The sequence below is a fragment of the Jaculus jaculus genome, chromosome 20 (genome assembly GCF_020740685.1).
Source record: "Jaculus jaculus isolate mJacJac1 chromosome 20, mJacJac1.mat.Y.cur, whole genome shotgun sequence".
Lineage (NCBI taxonomy): Eukaryota > Metazoa > Chordata > Mammalia > Rodentia > Dipodidae > Jaculus > Jaculus jaculus.
In genome coordinates, this window is record NC_059121.1 from 11,489,723 (window position 1) to 11,500,041 (window position 10,319).

General features: G+C 41.3%; 1 pseudogene; it reads left to right on the forward strand.

The window, feature by feature from the left end:
• Nucleotides 1-466: 466 nt before the first annotated feature.
• Nucleotides 467-809, forward strand: LOC123456248 (annotated as a pseudogene).
• The last annotated feature ends 9,510 nt before the right edge of the window (nucleotides 810-10,319 follow it).

Consider the following 10,319-nt stretch of genomic DNA (forward strand, 5'->3'; position numbering starts at 1 on the left):
CTGCCTCCCCAGTGCTGGGGATAAAGGCATGTACCCCCATGCCTGGCCCAAAACACTTAATATGACCATTTTTCCTCAAAAGGCCTTCTGAAATAACTTTTTAAAAGAAAGAGTAAGCTGGGTGTGGTGCCTTACACATTTAATCCCAGCACTTGGCAGGCAGAGGTAGGAGGATTGCCAAGAGTTCAAGGCCACCCTGAGACTACATAATGAATTCCAGGTCAGCCTGAGCCACAGTGAGACCCTACCACCAAAAAAAAAAAAAAAAAAAAAAAAAAAAACCAAAAAAAAAAAGAAAAAAAGGAAGAGTAGATCAAATTTGACTTATGTTATTTACCCAGAATAAACATATAGACTTTGGAATTGGTTTCTTATAACTTTCCTGAAACACATTTTTTAAAATATGAAAGTAGATTTAAATATGATTAGAAATTTTAGAATTGCTTTTACAAATTTAGTATCCGGAACATGGTGCAAACTGCAGTGGTCCCAGTCAAGAAGAAGCGGATGGAGGGTCCTGGCTCTCTGGGCCTGGAGGAGACAGGAAGCCGGCGCATGCAGAACTTTGCCTTCACTGGAGGACTGTGCGCTCCCAGCCTCATGGCATCCATGGGACAGCGCTCATCAGTGGTTTGCCCATGCCATACCCAAACCTTGCCCCTGATGTGGACTTGACTCCTGTTGTACCATCAGCAGTGAACATGAACCCAACACCAAACCCTGCAGTCTATAACCCTGAAGCTAAGAAGAAGAAATATGCAAAAGAGGCTTGGCCGGGCAAGAAGCCCACACCTTCCTTACTGATTTGATATTTCTGGTCATGGAGAGGGTAGGACTGGGTGGGACTGGGTGGAAGGGTGGCAAAGGGAACTAAGGAACTAGGGAGAAAACTTCCATGTGTGCAGTCTCGTCTTTCAGAATGCCTCCTGGGGTCCTGACCACGTGGTACTGAGACGGGGTGGGGATGAACTACCCTTGACAACCAGTCTTCAGAAACCCTTCAGTGTGTAGAGAAAGGCTTCAGAGGTCCTTTCCAGTAGACTGCCCTGGCTCTCCCAGCCTTCCCATCGCCTCCTTCCTTCTCCCTCTAGGATCGTTTTTCATGTGAAGTCACACACACCAGGTCAAATCTAGGGCTCTAGAGGCAGCAGTAGCCTTGTTAATATTTACTACATTGCAAGTCCTATGCAGCAGAAGGGTTGCTGTGGATCCCAGTTTGGTTAGCATTCTTCATCTGAGTCAAGGTGCAAACTCTGCAAGTCTCCGCAGCACTGAGGTCCAGTGGTTAGGCTTCCCTCCTGTGCTTTTTGTTGGATGAGGCCATTTTGATTTCCCTTCATCTGTAGCCAGTGCCATAGGCACAGGATTCGAGTTAAGTTGCAGTATTGTTTGGACTTAACCTGTTTTTCTCATCCATTTTAAGCACTCCACTTGCCCAGTTTCTCACTTAATCCCAGAGTATGTCCTCACCGCTAAGGCATCATTATTCCTTTCGCGAGTGTTATAAAAGCAATCTTTAGCCGGGCATGGTGGTGCACGCCTTTAATTCCAGCACTCAGGAGGCAGATGGAGGAGGATCGCCATGAGTTCCAGGCCACCCTGAGACTGTATAGTGAATTCCAGGTCAGTCTAGGCTACAGTGAAACCCTACCTCGAAAAATGAATAAAAGCAATTTTTTAAAGGGTATGACCAGGTAGGGCAAATGCAGAGTAAACAGGAAGAGACTATTCTTTGCAAGGACCTGATGTCTTTTAAGAGGACACGTTTGGGTGTTGGTTTGGAGGCTCCCCGGCCCTCGGGTGAGAGTTCTCATTGTTCAGAGCTCAAGACTAGAGCTGGCTAGCTCAGGAGACGAAGGTAGGAACATTGGGGTGAGCTTTGTACATTTGTGTAATAGGCCTTTTCACGCTTTGTGGGTAGCTTTTTACCTGTACCGTTTATTACATTGTAAATTAAATGTAACTTTTGTCAAAAAAAGTAAATAAAAATAAAATATGAAAGTAATTTAAATATGATTAGAATTGCTTTTACAAATTTAGTATTGAGTACTTTTAACTTTAAACATAAATCTTGAGGCTATTTTCTGTTAGTAGTTCCATATAAGAATAGAAAGATAAAGTAAACGCAAAACAATTACCAATTTCTTATGAGTGTAAAACAGTTAAAATTTTCTTTTTTTGGTTTTTTGAAGTAGAGTTTCACTCTAGTCCAGGTTGACCTGGAATTCACTATGTAGTCTCAGGGTGGCCTCGAACTCATGATGATCCTCCTACCTCTGCCTCCTGAGTGCTGGGATTGAAGGTGTGCGCCACTACACCCTGCTTACAAATTCCTTATAAGAAGTTCCCATAGCTACTTGGCATTCTTTCATCAGCATGCTGGGGCCAGGATCCTGAGATCCCCTGGGATTTCAGTTTACTGGCTCTGTAAGGCAGGGAAGCTAAGAAAGAGCCATTCCCCCCCCCCCCCAAATTCCAGGGAGAGTTTCCTCAGGGCTATATGCTGCTTTTCAAATGTGTCATTTTACAGCTCTTTAGAGTAGGAGAATCTTGCTTTTTCCCCCTATGATCTTAATTAGTTTTAGTGTTATTTCTGGGGGACACTCAACAGTAAAAATTGGCTCTGCAATCTAGTGTACTGGGCTTGGTGGAAAACATCCCCACAGTGAAATGGCAGTGCTCAGATATTCATTCTGCAACCTTAAGGCTGTGAGCCACATACATATTCATACACACACTCATTTTAAGTGCACTTTTCATATAGAGTCAGGACAACCATTTTTCCTTCATATATTCATTCATTCAAAAGTTATACATTCCCATTTTAAATTTCTATTTGTTTTTTTACAACTCTGGAGATTAAAAGCAAATCTTATTACTAGGCAGGGTGTCAGGAGAGGCTGAGGGAGCCAGAGGAGCTGTTGGAGTGAGGTCCTCTATGGCGTCAGGGTCAAACTCAGAGGGTGAGGACAAGTATGGGGACATGTTGAGTAAGAGCGCATTTCTAAGACCTTGGCTAGGACCTGGTGAGAGTGGCAGGTAGAGCAGAGAGAAGGCCTTGCATACAGAGTGAAAACTAGGGTACTGTGGACCATTTGCCTTTACATCGGCGGAAGTTAGTTTTAAACCAGTGAGAATTTGGAAATCAAAAGTCTCATTCTCAGGCCATTTGGACCCATGGATGTAGCCAAGAAGAGTTACAGAAAAAGATAAGATGTCATAATGATACAGGGAAAGTGCAAAACAAGTGTGAGAGAAGAATAAACCAGAGCTTAAGCTGAGTTTACACAGAACACCAATATGACCCCCTGGCTCATTCAGGTGAAAGGGGCCTGCCCCTCCCGTGTGGGCCGAGGCCAGTTGTACAGGTCGCAGCTGTCGGCTTTTTAGCCTGTTAGTGGGCAAGGAGGACAACTGGGCTCCTGATGGCAAAAGCTTCTGGATGCGGATGATTAAAACAGCCGGCAGTGGAAGATGAGAGCTCAGGAGGGAGAGGGAGAGGAGGGATGGAGAGGGGGTGTTCTGAGATGGTGCAATTGGACCAAAAGGTGCCCATTAGGGTATGGTAGACCAGAGAGAGAGAAAGAGACCTGAGGTATCCAGAGTGTGTCTTTCTGGAGACCAGGAGTTGGGCCCTAGTGGCCAAGGGGTGTAGCCTGGTGTGCCAGCATGGCTTCCACCAGGAGGAGTGAAACCCAAGACAGGCCAACCGGAGAGATAGAGAGAGAGAGAGAGAGAGAGAGAGAGAGAGAGAGAGAGAGAGTTTTTATGAAAGAGGGAGGAGATGGAGAAATGAACAGTGAGGCTAAATTTTGGTGGGTGTAAAACCCTGCCTCAGACAGCAATGGTCCAAGGCCTTCAGAGGGTCGATGATGGGCTGGTCAGGATAAAAGGAGGTCTGGCTGGGCGTGGTGGCACATGCCTTTAATCCCAGCACTCGGGAGGCAGAGTAGGAGGATAGCCATGAGTTCAAGGCCACCCTGAGACGACAGAGTTAATTCCAGGTCAGCCTGGACCAGAGTGAGACCCTACCTTGAAAAAAAAAAAAAAAAGGAGGTCTGGCCACCACCAAAGAGTGCAATCAGAAGCCTTCTTATCTATGTCAGGGCACCATATGTAAGGTACAGGAGTGACCAAGGACCATGAAGACCACTCTGAAGCAAGGATAGAAGTCTTTTTTGGGGGGGGTTGGGGACACCAGCTGCCAGGACTGACTCTCAAGAGCAGAGCAATCAACTTGGGGTTACAGGTAGTGGGCTTTATAGGCTCTTCAGTTGGGGGAAAGTGAGGAATGGAAGGAATTTTCTTGTTAGGGCAGTAAATATCTGTTCTATACATTAGCCATAGGGTGAGACCAGAAGTGACCCAGGGAGAGATAAGGGGGCAGTAAATCTAGATCTGGAGACTTGTAAGGCAGGGGAAGGATAATGGCTGGGCAATTGCTTGAAAATGTGGATGATTCCCTTTGCCCTCCTGCTGTAACTCCATTTTGTCCTGACATGACAGTATGCTTTGGGATGTAGTTTCTTTGTATATAACCTATGTTGAGATATAAACCCTCCATGCTAAGTCTCTCCAGGGTTTTGATCATGAAGTGATGTTGGATTTTGTCAAAGACCTTTGCATCTATTGAGATGATAATGTGGTTCTTGTGTTTAAGTTTATTTATGTGCTGTATTATGTTAATTGATTTCCATATATTGAACAATTCCTCCCTCCCTGGGATGGAGCATGCTTGATCGAGGTGGATCATGCTTTTGATGGGTTGTTGAATTCAGTTTCCAAGGATTTTGTTCAGAATTTTGAATCCAAGTTCATTGGAGATGTAGGTCTCTAGTTTTCTTTTCTTGTTGTATCTGTGTCTGGTTTTGGTATTAGGGTGATGCTAGCTTCATAGAAGGAGTTGGGGATTGTGGTAGTTTATATAGACAGCCCCCAATATATTCAGTGTTTTATTAGTTTGTAGTTTGAATCTATAGCCACCTTGTTGGAGATGGTGTCACTGGCTGGATCTTAGGATGCATCCCTAAGGAGTGTTGGTGGATTTGCAATTCCAGTCTAAAGATATGCAAAGTGTCTGGAGTTCCTGAAGTGTGTTTGTGGTCCCCCTCTCTCTCTTTCTCTCTCTCTTCTTTGGTCCTTTAAGAGGAGTCCAGCTTCTTCTGCTATTACAGAACTTCCGTGGATCTGTAAGCTTCAATAAATCCCTTCCTCCATATCTATGCCTGGTCTGGAAGTTCATCTCAGTGACCTGAAGCTGTCTACTGCATAAATTGGTACTGACAGTGGAGTGAGATAAATCTGATCATGTGGATTTTGTTCTTTTGGAATTTTTGTTTTAAAGGAATAGGCATGGACTTGGTACTTGGTACTCTGGAGTGTTAAGCCAAATATTATATACTATTCTGTTGAGAGGTTGGAAATGCTCAGTACAGAGAAAATTGTATTGGAAGGCTTGTCTTATAAACTTTCAAAGATAAAAGAAAGACTACAAAGGACTTTGTTGGAACAGGACTACTGGTATAAGGGCTGGCTGTGTTCTGCTGCCCATTCTCAGAGAGTTTGATCAGGTTAAATTTATAATGGACTGATGGACATGGCTAAAGATATTGGATTGAGAGCTTTAAGATATTAAATTTGAAAAACCCAAGCAACTTAAAATTACAGACACTGAGACTGATTTTAAGTTACTTAAGTTGCTATTAACAAACACATTAGCAATCTTAAGAAAGATGGCCCAACTGCTTTGCATTAAAACAGTATAGAGGATGCCTGAGGAAACATTAAAAATACATGGAGTGGGTAAAAAAGTATAAACACAGTTCCAGGAGCAGGAGACAGGACCTGCTGACTCTGATAGGCTGGCAAAGCCAGTGGAAAAGTGAACATGGTTTGCATGGAGACCCAAAGATGTTTTGGATATACCAGGACTATACAAGGACTACCATAGAGGCTGTTGGCTAGGGATGGAAGTTTTCCCTGGCTGCTCAGCCCAGCCAAAGGGGCAGAATTAAAATAATTGAGAGACTGTCAGTCACTGGTTATATCAGACTTAAACAGAAGTTTTATGTTTACTTGATGGCTGTTGAGTTTACATTGGTCCTGTCTCCCCCTGCTATGCCTTATAACAGTTAAAAATGTATACTCTGTGCTTTTATGTGTTTAAAGTATATAACTTCTTTGGTTTTACAGGACTCACAGTTGCAAAACAATTTTAAATCTCTCAAAACACTTGGAACTTTAAAACTGTCAAGTTGGTCAAGATTGTGGAGATCTTTAAAATTGGACTAAATACTGTTTAAAATATGAGATTATTATAAATTTATTGGGGCCAGGGACAAAATGTGGTAGTTTAAGTAGATGGCCCCCAGTGTATTCAGTGTTTTATTGGAGGAGTTGTCACTGAGTGGATCTTAGGGTCCAGACCTAAGGTGTGGTGGTGGATTTGCAATTCCTGTCTAATGATATAGAAAGTGCCTGGAGTTTCTGAAGTGTATTAGTGGCATGACTTTTTCTCATTCTGCTTGGTCCTTTAAGAGGAATCCAGCTTCTTCTGCTATTATGGAACTTCTCTTGAATATGTAAGCTTCAGTAAATCCCTTCCTCTATAACTGTGCTTGGTTTGGAAGTTCATCTCAACTACCTGAAACTGTCTACTACAGGGAGAGTTTCCTGTTCTCCAATTATTTGAAGTAGTTTAAGAAAAAGAAGTTTTAGTTCTTCATTGAAGGTTTGGTAGAATTCAGCTGAGAATCCATCAGGCCCTGGACTTTTTCCTTTGGGGAGGTTTTTCATTTTCAATCTTGATGGATGTAATGGGGCTATTTAGGAGAGCTATCTGCTCTGGACTTAGTTTTGGTAGGTGATATTGTCTAGAAATTGTTCCATTTCCTCCAAATTATCTAATTTTGTAAAGTAGAAGTTTTGGAAATATGCCGAAATGGTGTTTTTTTTGTTGTTGTTGTTGTTGTTTGTTTTGTTTTTATAATTTCATTGATGTCTGTTGTGACCTCTCCCCTTTCATTTCTAATTTTGTTAAATTGATACTTCTTCTTTTTGCATTTGATCAAGTGGCCAGGGGTTTATCAATGTTATGAATTTTTTTCAAAGAACAAGCTTTTCAATTTGTTTATTTTCTTAATTGCAATTCATTAATTTCTGTTCTGATCTTTATTTCAATCTGTCTGTTACTCTTAGGGTCAGGTTGTTTTTGCTTTTCCAATGCTGTTAGGTGGATAGTTAGGTTATTAATTTGAGATCTCTCTGTCTTTTTTATGAATGAATTTAGTGCTATGATTTTTCCGCTTAGGGCTGCCTTCATTTTGTTCCATTAGTTTTGGTATGGTGTATTTTTGTTATAATTCAGTTCAAGAAATTTTCTTTTTAAAAATATTTTATTTTTATTTATTTATTTATTTGACCGAGAAAGAGGGAGAGAGAATGAGAGAATGAGTGCACCAGGGCCTCCATCTACTGCAAATGAACTCCAGATGTGAGTGACCCCTTGTGTATCTGGCTAACGTGGGTCCTGGGGAGTTGAACTTGGGTCTTTTGGCTTTTCAGGCAAACACCTTAACCACTAAGCAATCCTTCCACCCCAAGTTCAAGAAATTTTCCAATTTCTTTTTTTATTTCTTTCCTGGCCCATAACATGTTGTTAAGTCTCTAGGAGCTTGTTCAATTTCTGTTGTATCTCTTGTTAATTTCTAGCTTTAAAGCATTGTGGTCTGATGTGATGTAGAAATTATATCAATTTTCCTAAATTTATGAGGCATGCATTATGCCCTAATATATGCCATATTTTGAAGAAAATTCCATGGGCTGCTGAGAAGATTGTTATTGTGTTGAATTGGGGTGGAATATTCTGTAAATGTATATTAGTTTTAACCGATCTTTGGTGGTTTTGACATCTATTGTTTACCTGTTGTTTTTCTGTTTGGATCATCTGCCTAATGATAATGACATACTAAGGTTCCCTACTGTGATGATACTGGGATTTATTCCTGATTTTCTGTGAAGTAGGTTTTGCTTTATAACATGTGCTGTGCCTGTGTTTGGTGTATATAGATTTATGATTGTGATGTCCTCTTGTTCAATTGTTCCTTTGAACTGGCCTTCTTTGTTATTTTTATTTACTTTTTGTTTGAAGTCGATTTTTTCCAGATATTAGTATAGCCATACCCACTTGTTTCTTATTTTCATTTGCTTTGAACATCATTTTACATTCTTTCATCCTGAGGAGGTGCCTATCTAAAGTATTGAGGTGGGTTTCTTGAAGGTATCATCTTGAATGGCCCATTTTTCTGAGACACCCTGTTAACTTGTGCAGTTTTAGAGGTGAGTTAAGTTCATTAATATTTAAAGTTATAGCTGTGAGGTTTGATTTAGTCCCTGCCATGCTGGAGGGTTTGTGGGGTTTGGTGTGTTAAACTTTTTCATGCCTTCTCTAGTTTTGGTTATTGTGTTAACACTTTTGTAGGCTCTTGAGGTTGATTATTTGAATCTTCAGTGTAGAATATTTCCTGAAGTATTCTATGTAGGCTTGGTTTTGTGTTTATATAATCATAGAGTTGGATTTGATCATAACATGTTCTCTTTTTTTCCATCTACTGTGAAACTTTTGCTGGGTACAATAGTTTGGGATGGAAAGCCGTAGTTTTTTAGGCTTTGAAGTGTTCCATTTCATGCCCTTCTAGCTTTCATGGTTTCCATTAAAAATTTGAGGTAACTCTCATCAGATTGTCTTTATGTGTACTTAGTGGTTTCTCTCTTGCTGCATTTAGCACTCTCCCTTTGTTTTCACTGTTTAGAGTTTTCACTATGACATTTCTTGGAGAGTTTCATCTTTGGGCCTGCTTTTTTTTTTTTTTTTTTTTTTTTTTTGGCGGTCTGTGAGCTTCTTGTTTCTGGATTGTCCTCTTTTGTAAGACTGGGGAAACTTTCTCAATGATTTTGTTGAATATGTTCTATATGCTTCTGGCCTGGATTTCTTCCCCTTTTGATATAGCTATGATTGTATGTTTGTTCATTTTAAGATATCCCACACTTCCCTCTTTTTGTTGTTCACATGAATTTTTGAAGTCAGCAAAATGTTAGGCTCTCAATCAATTCTTCTGTCTTATCTTCCAGATCAGACATTCTGACCTACACAAGATTTACCCTGTTCGTGAGGGCTTCTGGAGAGATTTTTAAAAGCTCTGTTTGATTTTTGTTTTCTGTTGGTTCATGTGTGTGTGTGTGTGTGTGTGTGTGTGTGTGTGTGTTGAGGGTGTCATGTCCATTTATTTTTTGAGGTCCCATTTCAGGTCAGCGTCTGATTTTCTTGATGCTTCCTGGAATTCATCCTTGCATCTGGTTTTCTTCAATTAAGTTAAGCCTAGTGACAAAGGCTATGCACTGCAAGCAACAATTCTGCTCAATTTCATCCAAGTGATTGCTGGTTTTTTTGATTATTTGCTTCCAGTTTAGCAATATTTTGGCAGGGTCACATAGCTTATTGTGTTTTCATTTTGGAATTGAATTTCTGTTGTTTTCATTGTGTAACTAGACATCCTTGGTAGAGATCTTGCAGTTTTCTGACTTTAGTTTTTAGTTTTTGTATTTTGGTCTACCCATTTCTGGGTAAAATTCTTATTTCATTATGGAGGAAACAGGTATTTATCTTTGCTGGGTCCTCAATGAGGGTTCTCTTTTAGTTTTGAACAGATTGCAGTACCATGGGGTTATACCAACTGATGCACAGGTTGTGGAGGTTGAAAGTGCAATAGGGGTATCTGGAGAACTTGAAGGTGTGGAATGGGGAACTCAGGCCCACTCACTGTTTGTGTGTACTCTTTAGCACAGGGGAACTGTGGATTAGGAAACCAGGACCCTGGAAGTTGGGGAGCTGGGAGCAAAAGGCAAGCTCCCACGGTGGTGTGCATACCATCTTGTGCAGGGGAACAGGGACCCAAAGACCCAGGGGCTGATCAACCAGGAAAGTGGAAGTAAGGCCTGCTCCAACAGCATGCATACAGGGTCCAGGCTACCCCAAACCAGCAGCAAGGGTTTCAGGCAGTGAGGAACTAACCAGAAGCTCTGGCTTTTTCAGATGGAAGAAGGTGAAGAAGGGAAAAGTTGAATAAAAAAGTTTCTTTTAGGTGAGATCTAAGATTGCCAGGGTGTGAAATAAGAACAATGACCAGCTGACTTACTAGATAAGGGGGCAGGAAACCATGACCTTGGGGCATTGTTAGGCAAGGAAGGGATAATGGCTGGGAGATGGTTTCTTGAGGGATGTAGATAACCCACTTCCTTATGCCTGGGTCACCATTCTGCTG